An 18,587-nucleotide genomic window follows, 5' to 3' on the forward strand; every position below is an offset into this window, starting at 1 on the left:
AGCAATCGAGAGAGTGAGAGAGAAAATGGGCTTGGGCTACTTTGTGCACCTGGCTATACGTGGGTACTGAGGAGTCAAACCCGGGTCATCCAGCTGTGCAGGCAAGTGCCTTAACTGGTGAACCATGTTTTCAGTTCCTCATGAAATTTTTAAATAGTTTTTGCATGACCAAAAACCTTTAAGGCATTATTTTAAGCCAGTTTTTCTGGCTCTGCTGCTTCTCTGGGTCAGGGGCTCCTCTTGCCCCATCTTCAGGCCTCTTGAAGTTAATTCCACAGTTCATAATGCTCTGCTCATCTGATAAAATTCTCTTTCTCCTTGTCTTTCATTTTTAATGCTTTCTATAAGCATGTATTCAAGTTCAATAATCTTTTCTTCTGTGATCTCTAACATACTGATGTTCCAGTGTAATTGTTATCTTAGGTATACATATACGCACACACATACACCACACACACACACACACACACACACACACATACACAGAGAGAGAGAGAGAGAGAGAGAGAGATGGGCATTCCAGGGCCTCTAGCCACTGCAAACAAACTCCAGATGCATGGGCCACCTTACCCTCTAAGCCATCTCTGCAGCCCCACTTTTGGTCTTTTGAAATTATCTTGATGTGTCTGCTTTACATTTTGAACATGTAGAATGCAGTTATAATTTCTTAAATGCTAATTCTGAGATATTTGGAGTCCAGTTTTGATTGATTCTTTTTTCTTGTGAGCCATTCTTTCTCCCTTCCTGATTCTTGTATATTAAATAATTTTTGAGCATGTACCAGAAAGTGTCAAATTTACCTTATCAGCTATAGGTATTCTTGTATAATTTTTTATAAATCTCTCTTACTTTGCTCACACATATGTTTTAGTCAGTTAGAAACTGTTTTCCTTTGTGCTTGCTTTGAAGATTTGTAAAGGGGTGCAGAAGTGATGCTTGGCTTGGGGTATTTAACAATTATTCTCCACAAATTTTCCAATCTGATTCATGGGGAAAGCCCCTGCCCCATCCTTTGCATGTTTTCCAGCTGACCTTGGGAGTTTCCTCACACACATGCATGTTCACGTCCTCAGCTGAATGCTCAAGAGGGACCACCTTGAGTTTTCAAGTGACATTCACCCACTCGGGTCTCTTCTCCAGTGTTCTCTGTAAACCTCTCAATCTGGGTCACCTCAGATCCTCAGCTTTGCCTGCTTAACCCCAGAGCCCACTGGGCTGAACCTGGCTTTGGCCCCTCTGTGTTGAAAGCTAGGCTTCTGCCCAGGCACCCAGCTCAGTGTACAGAGGGCTCAGCTCATGGGCTCCCTTCCCTCCTCTCAAGGCTCATTGCTTTTTGTTAATTGATGTCTAGAGCATTGGATGCAGTTGCTTCATGTATTGTGACCACTTCTCACTGTTTTAGGTAGAAAAAAAATACCTTTCTTCCATTGTGGCTAGAAGTAGAAACTTGGCACATGCTCTCATTTTCCTGGAGTCTGAGTTTTCCTTTCAGCAAACTGGGCCCGAGCACACTGCCCGTTTTTTAAAAGCCTGCTGCTGATAGAGTCTCTATTAATGCTGAGCTCGTGGCTTTGTCATTACTTCTCCAAACTCAACATCCTCTAAGTGGACTTTTTCAAGGAATAGAAATGGTGTCTCATTCATTTTTGGAATACTGTCGTGCTGAACTGGAGCTCAGTAAAAGTGTGCTGAATGCCCGGGTGAGTGCGTGGCACTGCTTTACTGGTAAAGTTACCGCTGTAAGAAATGGAAACTGCTAGAAAGGTGATTTCATGAGAATCTTTGCAGGGAAATGCAGTGTGCCCTTCAGGACATCGCTCTTTCAGGCTGCAGCTTCTGGGGAGCTGTTCATATTAGCACTTGCCCCCGCCTACGTGTGTGGCAGGAAACACTTCTCAAGAATGCAGTCGCACCTTGCTCTGCGAGAACAAGTCTGTGTAACACGTAGGGGAATTTTATTCTTGGCCATTTGTCCTAGTTGTTTTCTAATCTGATCTCAATGTGAAAATTATAGTGGAATAACAGAGAAATGTATCTTTCCCATCCATCTAGCCTCTAGTTTCATTTTTGCTCAATATCAGTTTAATTCTCTACAGGACCCTTAAGGTCTCGTGGATAATGATAAAGGCAATTGATGGATTTTAAGGTTGCATTTCTTTACTATTTTTTTCTGTTCTAAAGCACATAGAGTTGTATCATATATTCACTTAAGCTACCAAAGGTCAGAAGCTGAGAAATACCTAAACATTTCATATTTCTTTGCTTATAAAGGCAGCAAAATACAATGGCTTCAGACACTATGGAACCTGATTGCCAGCATGCAGCCCAGCTCCTGCTATTGTGTGGCCTAGGATAGGTTATGCAGCCTCTCCAGGACTCAGCTTTTGCAACTGTAAAGTGGCATCATAATGGTATCTTTTAAAGTTGTTAAGATGACTAAACTGGATTTATGAAATCCTGTAGAATAAATGATACTTAGCACATGTCAAGTATTATATAAACATTGGTTCAAACAGAAAATAAAATGGAATAGAATGAAATATAAAGTTTTATCCCATCTTTCAGCATTTTTTATCCAGTCTGCCTTTTCCAAGAAGTTAAAAATCCCACTGTTTTCTCAGCATATGTCCCATGTTAGTACACTGTGATTTTGAAAAGCAGTTGAGTAGTAAGGTGAAAAGATCCTTTCTAATCTCCTTTTCTGTATAACAATGATGCCCCTCTCATGGGGTCAAGGCTCACAAGTTTCTGCCCTTGGTACTATGATCTCTTTTAGTGAAAACCTCCAGCATTCCTCCCTTCAGCTTTAAATTCTGCCTCTGAGCTGCCCCCACCCCACTGCCAAGTGGGTGCTAGAAGTTTCTGACATAGTCAAGATCCTCTGAGATAGTGTAGCCACTGCCTGGGATCCTGTGCACCATTTGTATATGCTCCAACCTTCTTGAATTTCTTTTCTCACTGAACATCCTTATTTTCTATAGTATGCCAATTTCACAAATATCTGAGGTTATAGAAGTTTCTCAAGCTATTAAAGACAGACCTTGATTTGCCATTCCCGCTCCACTTTTTCCATTTGTTGGTCTGTTGTTGTTGTTGTTGTTAATCCTGCTTGCAGGATTTTCAGTTTAGCTTCATCTGTCAGAGTCACTGTCATCCTAACATGTTATAGTTTGGATTACTAAGAGGCTAAGCCACTGAAGAGCACAACCACCCTGTGCCCCAGCCATTAACTGCTTCTTCAGGGGGAGTGGAGCCTCAGAGGCACTTTCCCCCATCCGTGGTGAGGTATTGTTGGGCTCGGTCTCGTGCAGGAAACCACAGCTGCTATGAACAATAGCCATGCCATGTCCAGAATACAACATTCCCCAGCACTCCTCCCCCTCCCTACTCTTACATTCTTTCTCTGCACTCTGCTGAAACTGACTATATCGCTTTTCTTCCTCACACAATTGATTTCTTTGTTTCTTTTTCTTTCTTAAGATTTTATTTAAAAAATAATTAGGGAGAGAAAGGGAAAGAGAGAGAGAGAAAATGGGCACAACAGGGCCTCTAGACACATGCACCATCTTGTGTACCTGGATTATGTGGGTCCTAGGGAATTGAAGTTTGGTTCTGTGGCTTTGTAGGCAAGCACCTTAACCACCAAGCCATCTCTCCAGCCCGTGATTGTTTTCCTACACCTTCATCAGGATTTCAAAGTCCATTCTGGCAAGTGTCTAATTAATATCTTTTTTAAATTTATTTTTTTGCAAACAGAGAAAAGAGACAGATAGGAAGGGCATGTTAGGGCCTCCAGTAGCTGCAAATGAACACCAGATGCATACAATGCTTCATGCATCTGGCTTTATGGGGAATGAAACCTGGGTTGTTAGGCTTTGCAGGCAAGTACCTTAACCACTGAGCAATCTTCCCAGCCCCTCATTTTGGTTTTAATTTGAATTTTCTCACTGAGTGATGATGCTAGAACCATTTTATATGTTTATTTGACATCAAATGAAAATATACTTTGGAAAGGGTGGGTGCTGAGAGAAGATTATGATCATGGTGTATTGACTATATGTAAGGAGATTGTCAACAAAATGTTAAGAAAAGAACCAAAATGAATTTCATTGATTTAAATTTTTTTAGGGATGGAGACATGGCTTAGAAGTTAAGACACTTGCCTGTGAAGCCTAAGGACCCCAGTTTGTGGCTCAATTCCCCAGGACCCATGTAATCCAGATGCACAAGGGGTACACGTGTCTGGAGTTCGTTTGCAGTGGCTGGAGGCCCTGGAGCACCCATTCTCTCTCTCTCTCTCTCTCTCTCTCTCTCTCTCTCTCTCTCTCTCTGTCTCTCTGTCATACTCCCTCTTTCTCTCTCAAATAAATAAAATATTTTATAATTTTTTAAATAGGTTCCTGAAAAGGTTTTATTCATGGTAATTTTTTAAAGATGAAAGTTGGCAAATGGGATTTTGAAATTTTTTGCCTTTTTTTTTTTTTAATTTAGTCATCTTAGGCTAGAGAATGCTCTTTGGGGAACTTCTGTGCATGATGTCACATCCTATCCTTATATTTGTTTCTAACAGCACATGTGAAGCAAGGTAGACTCACAGGGAGAACTGATGAGTCTAAAATCCAGATTTCCTCATTTGATTTATTGTCAGTGCACACAGGCCTGGACCACGTCAGGACACATGGCAGCCACCAAAAGGGCATCGCAGACACACACTGTGCTGGCCTCCCCCTCACTGAGGGCAGTCACTGCTCTGCCAGTAGGGGTAGCAGTGGCTCCCTGGGTGTCTGAAGACATAGCTTCAGTTGTGTGGGCTACACTTTATCACACAGCGGCCTGCATAACAGAAAGTATTTATTAGGAGAGTTGAATAAAGTAGAGATTAAATCAAGGCACATTGTGACCGGTCACAGTTTCAAAATGAATCCACCTGACTGATTGGGGCCTGACATTTCCCAGGCTGCCACTATTACTGAACTCAAACATGTGGGGGAAACAAGCCAAGGCAAAGTGATGTGGCTCTTGAATGCTTTCCTGAGAGCAAGCTATGGTCTCAGACTCATCATGGGCACACGCACACCGCCACATGCGCAGGTGTGATACATACCTAAGGAGCTCTCGAGGTGCACCTTTGACCTTGTAATCCAGTCCAACCCCGCGGCCCCTGCCAAGCTCTTTCTCCACATCAGTTCTCTAAGTATTTGGCAAAATAAGAAGGCCTTTTAACTGTGTAGTAGTTGGCCTTGCTTATAAAAAAGAAAAGGCATTATCTCTTATAAGTCTCTAAGTATTAGAAGCAGGAAACCCTTCCTTCCCTCCCTTCCTTCCTTCTTTCCTTCCTTTTTTCTTTCTTTCTTTTTTTTTTTTCTTTCTTTCCTTCTGAGAGAATAAGAAAATGGGTGTGCCAGGGCTTCCAGTCACTGCAAACAAACTCCAGATGCATGCATCACCATGTGCAACTGGCTTATGTGAGCTCTGGGGAATTGAATCTGGGTCCTTAAGCTTCACAGACAAGGGCCTCAACCCCTAAGCCATATCTCCAGCCTGCATGTTTCTTTCTAATTTAGCAAATAGCATTTATGTGCACATGTGCGGTGCTGCATCCACACTTAGACTGTAACAGAAGCACCATGGAAAAGCAGTCCCTAAGCTTTTAGTGCTGTCAGGCCTGGGCGCTTCCTTTCATCCCTCCTGAGGGGACAGTTAGGAGAAAGAGAGGCCTCTCAGGGTCTGTGTTGATAAGCCTGCACAGAGAAAAACAGAGTCCATTTTTTTTTCTGTAGGCTCAGGATCACACTATAATAAATGTGAATCTACAGTTGCCAGAGTGCTTTCTAAGCAATGCTTCCATCTACAATCCCACACATCCCTCTTTTTTTTAAAGTATTTTTATTTATGTATTTATTTGAGAGCGACAGACACAGAGAGAAAGACAGATAGAGGGAGAGAGAGAGAATGGGCGCGCCAGGGCTTCCAGCCTCTGCAAATGAACTCCAGACGTGTGCGCCCCCTTGTGCATCTGGCTAACGTGGGACCTGGGGAACCGAGCCTCGAACCGGGGTCCTCAGGCTTCACAGGCAAGCGCTTAACCGCTAAGCCATCTCTCCAGCCCCCACACATCCCTCTTATATTTAGTAAATGTCAGTAAGAGCTAATCAGGTTGCGGACCATTTGCATGTTGCACCATCGTCACTCAGTATGGAGTCTAGTGGTTGAAAAGGCTCAGCTGGTGGCCAAGACCGGGTAGCAAAATCAACTTTCTGGATCCTACAGGGAGCTCCCCTAGATTAGAGGGCTAGATGTCTTCAGGATGGATGTGAGATGAAAGTCACATAGCGTTGGGACCTGGGCATGCCTTAGGAAGCTGGGGTCTCTTTGATGCTTGAATGGATTCTTATTTTAGGTGTTGTCAATATGAAGAAGGTACTGCACATACCATGATGTAAAATGTACGACCAATTCAGACAATATTTCTGTTTTTAAAAATATTTGATTATCAAGGGAGGGAATTAGGGCACATGGAAGAAAGATGATGTAGAGATATAAAAATATGTGGACTGGAGCCAGATGGCCTGGGTTCATATCCCAGTTCTACCTGCCAAGCTATGTCAGGCTAGTTAGCTAACCTCCTTGCTACACATGGGAGAACCAGGAACCAACCATGGCTTTGCTGCTAAGAACAGCACAGGCACAACAATCCTCAGGTAGCACTAAATAAATGCTAATTTGTGTGACTTTTATATTTTAGGCATTGAGAAAAGAATTTTCACAGCTAAGATATCAAAAGAAGTGGGGAGGCTAAGGAAGTTTTTGGCTTTAAAAGATAAATTCTAGAACAGAGTGAGGCCCTGGCTGACAACTGGATGCCACCTGACCTTCCAGGTGTTCCAGCACAGGTAGGTATTCACCCCAGGCTTCATCTGGTAAAATGCTTAAAGTTACCAAGAGCTTTTGGTGTTTTTTTTTTTTTAATTATAATAAATGAAATCCACATTTCCTTCTTCCTGTCTGGGAGTGTGTCACATTCTCTTGTGCTGTGGTCTGAATGTTATTCTCTTCTAATTTGGCTCTTTTTTGTTTTTTTAGAACTAGTTGTGAATTCTTTATTTTCTCACATAGACATATGACAGTGGGGGTGGTGGGTATGTGTATTTCCTACATTTTCACAAGAAATCTGTCTTGCTGTCTCCAAAGAGTGGAAAATTTAGCAAGGAGAATCTGATAGTTTTGTCTCCCTTTCAAACCACATTCAGGGGTGTGTTTACCATGCCACGTGCATGGATCAGAAACCTGGCCACGAGGAACAGTGGAGCAGTCAGCGGCGGGGGGTGGGAGTGGACTTCCTATGTGCAGAGGGAATCTTAACCCTTGGATGAGTTCTGTAGCCATCACTGTGGGGGTCTTACTCATATTCCCTGTATCTTTGGCAGGCAGGCTTCTGGAACCCACTTTGTCCATAGCACGGAAGACCGGAAGTCCCCAGTAAGTAGCATGCCTGGAGGTGGACGTAAGCAACCACTGCTGGGTAGGTAAGTATGAATCACCACCACCCTTATCTCATGGCCAAGGCATTCTGAGACCATTTGCAGACATATTTTACATCTCTTCTGGGGCTCACCCCAAGATCGCCTTCACACTTCCCAACTCAGAAGGTAATCCATAAGTCTGGATTCCTAAAGCCATTGTGGACCCTTAAATTTGCAGGATGCATTTTGCCAAACTTCCGGGTTGAGAATGCTACTCACTCAGAGCCCCATATGTCACGAATATCACCTGTCAAGGTCCTTTGAAGAAGTGGGCCAGAACCACAGCCATCCATTCCCTCCCTCAATCTTCCTTCTTTAGTACAGTTTGTAGGTGGGGAGGGAGAGGGTAGTCACTGCGCTCAGAACACTGAATATGCGGCCTCTGAGAAAGCATGAGACCACGCAGCTGCTCCTACCCACTTCATTCATCTCTCCTGGGGGTTTGTTTGTTTGTTTCTTTGGTTGATTCATTGTTTTTTCCCCCTGTTTACTTATTTGGTGCGTGTCCATGTTACCCTGTGTGAATGCAGATGTGCACATGCCATGGCAAACCTGCGCATATTAAGGGGCAACTTTTGGGTTGGTCCTTGCCTTCCTTATCTTCTGAGGTAAGGTGTCTCATCATTCAACCCTCTGTTCACAAGCTTCTAAAAGTTCTACTGTCCACTTATCTTTTCACCATAGCTATGCTGGGATTACAGAAGCCAGCTTTTATGCGGGGTCTGGGGATCTGAACTCAGGTACTCAGTGTTATATATATCAAGCACTTTATCCATTGAGCCATCTTCCCCGTAGTTGTTGTTTGAGACAAGGTATCACTCTGTAGCGCAGGCTGGCCTGGTGCCTCAAACTCACAGCAATCTGCCTGCCTGCCTCAGCCTCTTAAGTGCTGGCATTGAAAGTATGAGCCGTCACACCTGGCTACCTCTTCTGCTAAGTTCTAGAAGGTACCAGCTTGGTTGTTTCTCAGACCGGCCTGGGTAAGCCAACCTCATACCAGTTTAAAAAAATACCTGCTTCACACATTTCCCACTGATGGGGAAATAAGGTTAGTGCTTTCAGCCCCTTCCTGCATACCAGCCTGTCCCTCCACAGTCTGAGACACACAGTGCATATCCAGTGAGGCAGCTCTCTTCCCCTTCTCTCCTTTCTGATTTTACATTATCACCTTCACAATGCTCCAGTGCGCAGTGTGCCAGCAGAGCCTACGTGGAACCTGTATTCAAGTAGGTTCGCATTCTAAAAAGCATGCGGTCCCCATAGTAGACAATAAACTTGATTCATCACAAGTGGCATCCTTTATGCTTTGCTCATAAGGCAATTTCTCAAGTGTATCTTTTTATTTTTTTTTGAAACACACACAAATAGTCCATGGGTTGCATGATGGGTTTTGTGCTCCTTCAAAGGAACTTAGACAAAGAAGCCACGCCAATGTTCTTATTTACAGAGGTTGTCGTCTGGGAATTAATGTCGGCTGTTGCTCAGTAATTAGGAAAATTTAGGGCCCGAGTGCTGCCACATCTTGCGTTCAAGGTTGTATGTCATTGGTGTTTTCATGGGAGCTTGCTGGATTTCTGTCATTAATAACAGGCATAAACTCAGCAAGCAGTAGAACATGCGTTACATTTAATCAATTTACTATTTGTATTCATTATGCATGTTCCCCATTTTGAGTCATGAAAAATTGAAAGGCTGTGGCAAATGGAAGAAGCATCATGGATTACAAATGATGTAACAAGAGCAGAAACGCTATTAATTGGTCAATTGTGCTTGTCAGTACATTTAAAGTGATTAAGGCAGAAAGATTAGAAAGGACACGAATGTGCTTGGGAACAGGAGCCCAGAGACACTGGGGCCTTCTTAAATCTTTTATACCTAGAAAATTGCAGCAAAGCCCAATAGCATTTATTCCAAGTTCATTCAACAAATATTGTTTGATCACCTATCATGTGCCTGAGACTGCACAGCAAAAACAAAGTAACTGAAGTCCATGACCTCAAGAGTGACATTCCAGAGGGGGTGAGGAGGTATGAGGTGAACAGATACACCATGCGATCAATCTCTGATACTGTAAGGGCCACAAAATCTGATAGAAGGCCAGAGAGGACATGGAGAGTGATGGTCAGAGGAGCACTTCCCTAGGGAAGTGACACCAGAAAACCTTTAATCTCAGCATTCAGGAGGCAGAGATAGGAGGGTCGCTGTGAATTCCAACTCAGCCTGGACTAGAGTGTGACCTACTTCTCAAAACTAAACAAAGAAGAAGAGGAGGAGGAGGAAGAATAAGAATGAGGAGAAGGAAAAGGAAAGAAGGAGGAGGAAAGAAAAAGGAAGAGGAGGAGGAAAAGAAGAGGGAAAAGAAGAAAATAGACAAAAGAAGCTCTGTGGAAATGTAGGAAGAGAGGGTTTTATTCATGTCTAGACCAACACTCCCACTCTCATTTCACCACTCAAGAAGAAAAGAGAGTTCCTTTGTAGATAGTCCTTGACTTAGAATGGTTCTAATTGGGATTTGTGGCTTTACGATGGTGTGAAAGGAAAACACTCAATAGAAACTACACTATGAATTTTGATCTTTCCCAGGGCAAGCATATGGCATCCAGCCTTCTTTCCTGATGCCAGGCAAAATCAAGAAGCCTCATCAGCTGTGTAGTCACAAGAGGAAATGACCCATGCCCTGAAGTGTCTTGTGTTATCAAAAGCTTTGCTTTTGTATAGTCAAGTATAGTAAACACTGCCTTTTAAAGTAGACTCTGCATCGGAGGCCTTTGCCCACCTTGAGGCAAATGAAAGTGCTGTAAGCACATTTAAGATAGGCTAGGCTGAGCAATGGAATCCTAAGGTTGCATACTAAATCATTCTTAGAATCTTCATCATACCATGCTTTATTGGGATATAGTCCCAGCCCCATCACAAACCAAGGTGCATCTATATTTGTTTATTAATTTTTTCACTTAAAACATTATGTGACCTTCAACCCAATGAAATGGCTTCTCCAGGATAAAAAAAAATAAAAAATCACACCCTGTCCATTTTCTTCTGCAGGCCCTTCTGTGGTAGTAAGTCACTTTCCTTGGTCTTTGGGTTGCCCCCACCTTCCAGCTCAGCTTGCCCTTGAGCCTGCACATACACTGAGAGGAGCCTTAAAAATTCAGGGCACAGAATCCAGGTCACTGCTCCAGGACCCTCCCTCACCCTCTTGGGGCTCCACACACTCCCTCCAAGGCCTCAGGACATGCTCCTGCTGTGCATCGCCTGATTCTGCTCACTCCTGCTATGACTTGAATCACATTCTGCATCTTGTTAAATTCTATTTTGTTTATTTGACAGAGAGAGAAAGAAGAGAGAATGGTCATAACAGGGCCTTCAGCCACTGTAAATGAACTCCAGACACATATGCCACCTTGTGCATCTGGCTTATGTGGGTCCTGGGGAATTGAACTTGGGTCCTTTGGCTTCACAGGCAAATGCATTAACTGCTAAGCCATCTCTCAGCCCTTTTGTATCTCTTTTAAAACTTTTTTTTTTTTTTAAGAGAGAAGCCAACAGAGAAAGAGAGAGAGAATGGGCATGTCGGGGCCTCCTGACACTGTAAATAAGCTCCAGACACTTGCATCTGCTTGTGCATCTGGCTTTACATGGGCACTGGGTAATGAAACTTGGGCCATCAAGCTTTGCAAGAAAGTGCCTTTAACTACTGAGCATCTCTCCAGTCTTGCCTTCTTGCTTCTTACCATCCCCCACACTAGAACTCAAGTTCCATGAACATGATTGTATGTCACTCAAGTTCTCTGTTGTCTCCACATCTCAAAACACAGCCTAAGAAGAGGCTCGAAAACTGCAGTTGGATGAGTGAACGAGAGGATCCATCAATTCGTCAACCAGCCTCCCCAAAGTAAGAATAAATATGGACCGTTGGGTTCTTGCTTTTGTATACGGAGAGCTGTTTCAATTTGTTCCTGAAATTTGGCCACATGGAGGAGCTGGGCATTTATGCTGAGCAATATTCTCTGCAGTGACGAGGTGGCATTAGTATTTGTGCTGTTTGGCTGCCCTTGACTGCCCTCTGTTGCCTTTTAAACACTGGGCAGTTTGTCTTCAAAGTGTTCACTTACTTCTATTGAGCAAACTGTCTTTCCAAGCGACGGGACAGGGCCTGGATGAAGCACGGTGAGCAAGTACCACAGCAATCCTGCCTCGTAAGGTGACAGCCCAGAGCTCCTTGTTCATGCAGCACATCTGAGAAATCTAGCAGAAATGGGCAGTGTAAGGGTGCAGGGTTCCAAGGCCTTTCCGGGTATAATCTCTACAAGCTCATAGTGGACTTGGGAGTCTGCCTTGTGCCAGGCCCTGCGATACAGGCTGTCGATGGCAGGTGGAGGTAACAGCACTGCTCAGCTACCAGGGAGAGCTGATAGTCGCTGCCCTGGTTCTAGCACCCACCTGCACACTAGAATCACCTGTGCCAGGCCCACTTCCAAGACCACTTAAGCCAGATCTCTGGGAGTAGGACTTAAACATCTGTTGATAATTTCTGAAGCTCCAAGTACTATTCATGGGTAGCCAGGTTGAAGACCTGGAAAAGAATACACATAAACAAGCAAAGGCACAAGTCAATAGAGAATGAATTAACAGGTGGCAGGCATGAGCTAGAAAATGGTGCCGTTTGTCTTGGCTGTATAACTGTACACAGAAAGATAGGCTTCTAGTGGTCAGGGGAAGAAATGGCCTGGTCTTGTGCAGCAGCTAAATGGCGCATCTGTTTTATCATGCCCCCGCCCCAAAGAATTGCTTTGAACTGGCACATATCATTCATTAAGTAATTTATTTGCCCTACTTTTAGCCCAATGGGTTATCTTTCTGTAAAAGCCAGTAATTTGATGTTGAACACCTAATCAAATAAAGAATCTTCATTAAGATATAGCCTTTGCTAATCACCAACCTTGAGAGGGAAAACAAGCGAGCCCCATAGTGCAGCCAGTGAAGAGAGGAGCAGCATGCGCTTGGAAACCGCTGAAAGAGGCCAGGACTTTCTGACGTTCAGTGCAAGGGATTCAGAACTCCCTCCCTTATACTGCTTCTTCAATGTGAAAGAATTTAGACCTGAGAGAAAGCACATCTGCTGGGGAAGAGCTGAACCTTATACTACTCAGTTGGGCAGGAGCTTTGCGCCCCCAATACACACATACTTTGAATAAAATAAGAGGATGAGAATGACATTCTAGGGGCCGCATTGGTAGTCCAGTGAGTCACTGTTCACTGTGCCTTGGAAAAGCACTCCTGTCTTATGTCTACTGATAAAAGCCAGTGAGCTCTTCACAAAAGCAAGCTAGTGTGTTCCAAGTCCACACACACAGCATGCAACCTTCACACCTCAGCTTTGCTCCGTGCCCAAGAAACCAATGTCTCTGTCCACAGAACAGATTCACAGAATCACCTTCTGCTTTCCATCCACGGGCCTCCTTCGGAGCTACAGCTACCAACAGCTGGAAGCAACTGTAACTTCAGAAATGTTCTGTTTCAAAAAAGCCACAGACTCAAACCTTTTAAAAAATGTATTTTACCAAACACCATGCATGGCCATAGAGAATATTGGGAGGGAGGCTATGGGGACTGAGCCCTTGGTCAAATGTGAAGGTAGCTGGCAAGCTCAGGCCACAGGAAGTGCTATCTGCTAGTCCAGGTGGCAGGCTCCCAGGGCCATGCTCCACCCTGTGAAGCTTCGGTTTTCAGGCCTGTTTGCATGCTGGTCACCTGGGAGCATGGAACAGTGCTGACGCCTGAGACCCAGACCCTGAGATTCCTGGCAGGAAATGGGAGGCTGACATGGCTGGGCATAGGTGTATATGTGGAAGCTCTAGGGAGGCTCTCATTGACTTCCTGTTTATTGCCCTGCAGAAAAGACATAGATCAGGACAGAGTGGCTAGAGGATTCAGGCATCACTTTTCTATACACGCCTGGCTCTGTGGTCCCTCCCCAATGAATATTGTTGTAGGAAGAGAAGCTCTAAAGTCAGAAGCAAAGTCAGAGTGGCTGGGCAGCCCTCCCCACAAGTAGAGATGGTCTGGGTGTCAGTGAAAAGTCCCATGGACCCGTTTATCTGTCCCCAAGCCCCTCGTGTGACGTCACACCTCTGTCTCCTACAGAGCTCCTGGGACAGATCTACTGGGACGTAGGGAGCCGGCTGTAACAGGGAAAGTGAGGACGCCAGCCAAGGCAGGGCTCACCCTGACCCAGGACAGGCTGTGAAGCAGAAATTACACTTCGTGCCTTGTCCAGCCTGGGAAATGGGCGAGGGGTTTGTATTCCAAGTGGGTTAGCCTCTGGCACCTTTGGGTTCTTGGTAAAAATGATGCAACTCCAGGCCTGACGAACTGTCCTCAAAGATCACAGAGAAGAGCTGTTTGTCAGCAGTGACACATGCCACACACAGAAGCTGAGGGGTGGGTATGCAGAGCAGATGAAAGGCACCAAGGTCTAGCAGATCACAGACAGTGTTTGTGCCAGAGACCCAGCATGCTTCCAGAATCCATCAGCTCCACGCCTGGACACCATGCAGCAGACTCCCACCTCCTCCTCCTCTGATGACTGACCTCTTTAGGCCATCCTCTTCCTTGATGTAGTTTCATGCTGCCATTGTTGTTTATTTTTCTTAAGACCAAAGTGGAAGTCTAGAAGGTGAGGAGGAGGCTGTGTCCAAGGAAATGAGACAAGGCCACTTTGACCTTGAATGTGTACTAGAGGGGTTACTGATACGGTTGGTGGTCAGAGACCAGACAGCCATTCAATGGGGCCTCAGAATGGAAGACTACCTGGCATAACAAGAAACCTGGCCGGGCTGGAGAGATGGCTTAGTGGTTAAGTGCTTGGCTGTGAAGCCTGAGGACCCCGGTTCAAGGCTCAATTCCCCAGCACCCATGCAAGCCAGATGCAAAAGGTACCACATGCATCTGGGGTTCATTTGCAGTGGCTGGAGGCCATGGCACGCCCTCTCTCTCTCTCTCTCTCTCTCTCTCTCTCTCTCTCTCTCTCTCTCTCTCTGTTACTCTCAAATAAATAAAAATAAACAACAACAACAAAAAGTTTTAAAGAAGCCTAGCCACAGGGGCTAAGCACACTGCCACCAACACGGGTCTCTTGGACTGCTGCTCCCAGCCCCTTGGCCTTCCTCTGCCTTGGAGGCAGGCACTGCAGCAGCCCTGATGTCACGTCCTTAAGTGGCCATGGCCTAAGTCACGGAGGTAAGGACCTACTTCTGGATCTTCCTCCAGTCATTGAGGAAGATCTCTCCAAGAGCAAGCAGACCTTACAGTGAAGGAGTAAGCTGAGCTGAGTGCGGTGCACACGCCTTTAATCCCAGCACTCGGGAGGCAGAAGTAGGAGGATCGCCGTGAGTTTGAGGCCACCCTGAGACTACATAGTGAATTCCAGGTCAGCCTGAGCTAGACTGAAACCCTGCCTCGAAAAAAAAAGTAAGCTGAACAAGACAGTGGCCATGGAAGTCGGAATTGGCTAAGGAGTGTGTGACAGCTCACCCGCTGAATCAACTAGCCCTGAAAATGGATGACGCTGGAGCATCGGGCCCATACCCAGCCATCGCCGGCAGTCGGACAAGGGACAGGACGGGAGCAGGCGCGGACTTCCGCCACATGGGGAGCCTTGAAGCCTAGGGTGCGGCCCGGGTGGAGCCACCGCAGGTGCAGGACTTGGTGGTAGTGGCAAATATTCACACGAGAACTTTGAAGGCCAAAGTGGAGAAGGGTTCCGTGTGAACAGAAAAACTGTAAGCTAGCCATGAGGCCACACCTTCCTGTTTCTTAACTTTTAAGGTGGACTTTGGAACTGGACATGTTTCTGCCTGCCAGTCTCTGTGAAAGGAGCCAGGCAGGTGACTCTCCAGCTGCCCTCCCTGCCCTACTTGCTGCAAATCTTTGGAGGCTGAGATGTCTTCTTTTTATCACTGACTTTGCCCTTGGTATTAATTACTTTCCTCATGACTTTGACAAAATACCTGACAGAAACAAATAAGGAAAGTGATGGTATCGGGGGCTGTCAGTCCATCATGGGGAGGGTGTGGGGGAGCAGAGATGCTCACATGATGATGGCCAGGAACAGAGAGGACAGACTGTAGGAAGGGGTCAGAGTGAGATACACCCCCAAACACATTCCCCCAGTGACCTACTTCCTATAACTTGATCCCACCTATTTCTATTTCCACCACCTCTCAATAATGCCATCAGGGGCTGGAGAGATGGCTTAGAGGTTAAGGTGCTTGCCTGCAAAGCCTAGGTTTGATTTCCCCAACACCCATGTAAGCCAGATGTACAAGGTGGTTCATGAGTCTGGACTTGGTTTGCAGTGGATGGAGGCCCTGGTAGGTGTTCTCTCTCTCTCTCTCTCTCTCTCTCTCTATCTATCTATCTATCTATCTATCTCTTCCTCTCTCTCTCTCTCTCTCTCCCCCTCCCTATTTCTAGTAAATAAAATGTGAAAAAGCATGCCATTATATTTTTTTTAATTTTTTATTTATTTATTTAAGAGCGACAGACACAGAGAGAAAGACAGATAGAGGGAGAGAGAGAGAATGGGCATGCCAGGGCTTCCAGCTCTGCAAACAAACTCCAGACGTGTGCGCCCACTTGTGCATCTGGCTAACGTGGAACCTGGGGAACCGAGCCTCGAACCGGGGTCCTTAGGCTTCACAGGCAAGCGCTTAACTGCATTACCTCACAGCCCTCATGACCTGGTTGCCTCTGGAACACCCTCTCAGGCACAGAGGCTGACCACACTACTCCTAAGGGCACCTCTCTTTATTATGGGAGAGAGACAGATTGGGTGCGCCAGGGCTGTAGCCACTGCAAACGAACTCCAGACACCTGTACCACCTGTGCACATGCATCACCTCATGCATCTGGCTTACATGGGTTCTGGGGAGTTGAACCTGGGTCCTTAGGCTTCACAGGCAAGCACCCTAACTACTAAACCATCTCTCTAGCCCCCAAGGGCATTTCTTAATCCAATCAGGTTGGAGAGATTAACCATCATGCCCTTGGTCTGTAGACTGAGTTTAGGCTCATAGAGAGAAGGCAAGGTATTTCTTCCCTCCAGATGGTTATGGCCTTTCAAGGGATTGTGTTTATTTTGTACAATTAGAACGTTTACAGTACTTGGCATTTCCTCCCAAATATTTTAGCATGCAACTCCTAAAGACAAACATTCTCCTACCTAACCCCCAAACTAATATTAATTCAACAATATCACCCAATTATGGAATTTTTTGCTTAAAAAGAACTGTCTTTGTGCTTTGCAGCTCACAAAGCTCTTGTGTCAACATTGTTTATCTAATACAGCCTTCTGAGGAGCCTGGTGCTATTGCCTCACACAGGTAGGAAAATCGGGACCAGAGAGGATAAGTAACTCACCAAGGTCACACAGCTAGTGGAGAGGACAGCTGGAAGCCTTTGAGCTCCAGAGTCCCTACACTTGTCATGGCATTATAGCCCATTCTGAACAAAATGTTCATTTTTTTAGAACTTGGTCCCTAAATACTTCTCTTATTTTTTTTTAAATTTTTTTTTTTGTTTATTTGAGCAACAGAGAGAGAAAGAGGAAGATATACAGAATGGGCGTGCTAGGGCCTCCAGCCACCACAAACCAACTCCAGATGTGTGCACGCCCCTATGCATCTGGCTAACGTGGGTCCTGGGGAACCGAGCCTCGAACCGGAGTCCTTAGGCTTCACAGGCAAGCGCTTAACCGCTAAGCCATCTCTCCAGCCCTCTCTTCTCTTATTTTTTCCCACAAAACTTTCATTCTATCGACAGAGATGGATCAGCAGTTAAGTGAACTTCCTGCACAAGCATGAGGCTCTGAGGGGGCCTGAGACCACCCTAGTTCGAATCTTCAGAGCCCACAGTAAACAGCAGGGTGTGGTCATGCGCTCCTGAAATGTCACTGCCATAGTGATGCAGAGACCCAGGAATTACCAGAGTGCACTTTTAGAAAGGCAAGTGCTGAGATCAGTAAGTGTGGCTCAAAACAAAAGCAGGGATTGGGGTCTGGGTTCAGTGGTTAAAGGTACTTATTTGCAAAGCTTGACATCTTAGTTTTGATTCCCCAGTAGCCAGGTGCACAGAGTGGCACATGCAACTGAAGCTCATTTGCAGTGGCAGGAGATCCTGGCAACCCATTCCCTCTCTCTCTCTCTCTCTCTCTCTGTCTCTCTCTCTCTCTCTCTCTTTCTTCTCTTCTCTTCTCTCTCTCCCCTCCCCCATCTCGGTCTCCTTGCAAATAAAAAATAAAAACATTTTTTAAAGAGAACAAGTGTTGGGAAGTGATGGAGTGGAACCCCTGACCCCCACTGTGGCCCATAGGCAAGTGTACCCAGATGCAGGCAATATATATGCCTACAACAAATATGCCACATTACACACACACACACAGGCAAACGGAAACCCTTCCATGCTACCTAAAATCATGAAAACTCCTTTTCTAACTTCAAATGGTGACCATCTAGATGTACCGTGGCCTACCTCAGCTTCTGCTGTGGGAAAATGCCAAGCAACAAGCTTGAATACTGCACTTAATTTAACCCAGTGTGACTAATTCCATGGTCTTTCTTAAATGCATTGTGCTTGATTCCCTCTCCATCCCCTGAGTGAAGAAATGTACCTCTGCTAACCCCAGAATGCACACACCTTTACAGGAGGAACTGGCTTGTCTGTTCCATAAGCAGGAAGGAGTAAGTGTCCTTGGAGCCTGATTATTCTCAGCCACTAGATCTGGCTGACAGATGCCACCAAGGGATACAAACAACCAGGCCCTTCTTCAGGGTGGCACAGTGAAATGGGCAGAAGTGTGTACAAAGTGATGGAAGGACTTGAGAGCCCAGGTGGGGCACCAGTGTTTTGGACACCAGAGTGAGCATCTCTTACTAACCATCAGGCAGACTGAAAAGCCTGGCAACCCCACCCTCCACCCCCATCTGTGATCATGTCCACCCTGTCCCTCCTAGGGCCAGAGGGGTCTCTTCCTGCTACCCATTCATAACAGCCAAGAACAGC

The 18,587-nt window shown here is 45.5% G+C and overlaps 1 long non-coding RNA gene across 1 annotated transcript in view; it reads left to right on the plus strand.

Moving 5' to 3' along the window:
• The window catches only part of LOC123457748, a 28,098-nt gene extending 20,600 nt beyond the window's left edge, over positions 1-7,498 (plus strand). Inside the window, exons 2-3 of the long non-coding RNA XR_006635133.1 lie at positions 6,746-6,893; positions 7,428-7,498. This is a non-coding gene — a long non-coding RNA (uncharacterized LOC123457748). The remainder of the gene's footprint in view (positions 1-6,745; positions 6,894-7,427) is intronic.
• The last annotated feature ends 11,089 nt before the right edge of the window (positions 7,499-18,587 follow it).

Source organism: Jaculus jaculus, chromosome 1 (assembly GCF_020740685.1).
Source record: "Jaculus jaculus isolate mJacJac1 chromosome 1, mJacJac1.mat.Y.cur, whole genome shotgun sequence".
NCBI classification, from domain to species: Eukaryota; Metazoa; Chordata; class Mammalia; order Rodentia; family Dipodidae; genus Jaculus; species Jaculus jaculus.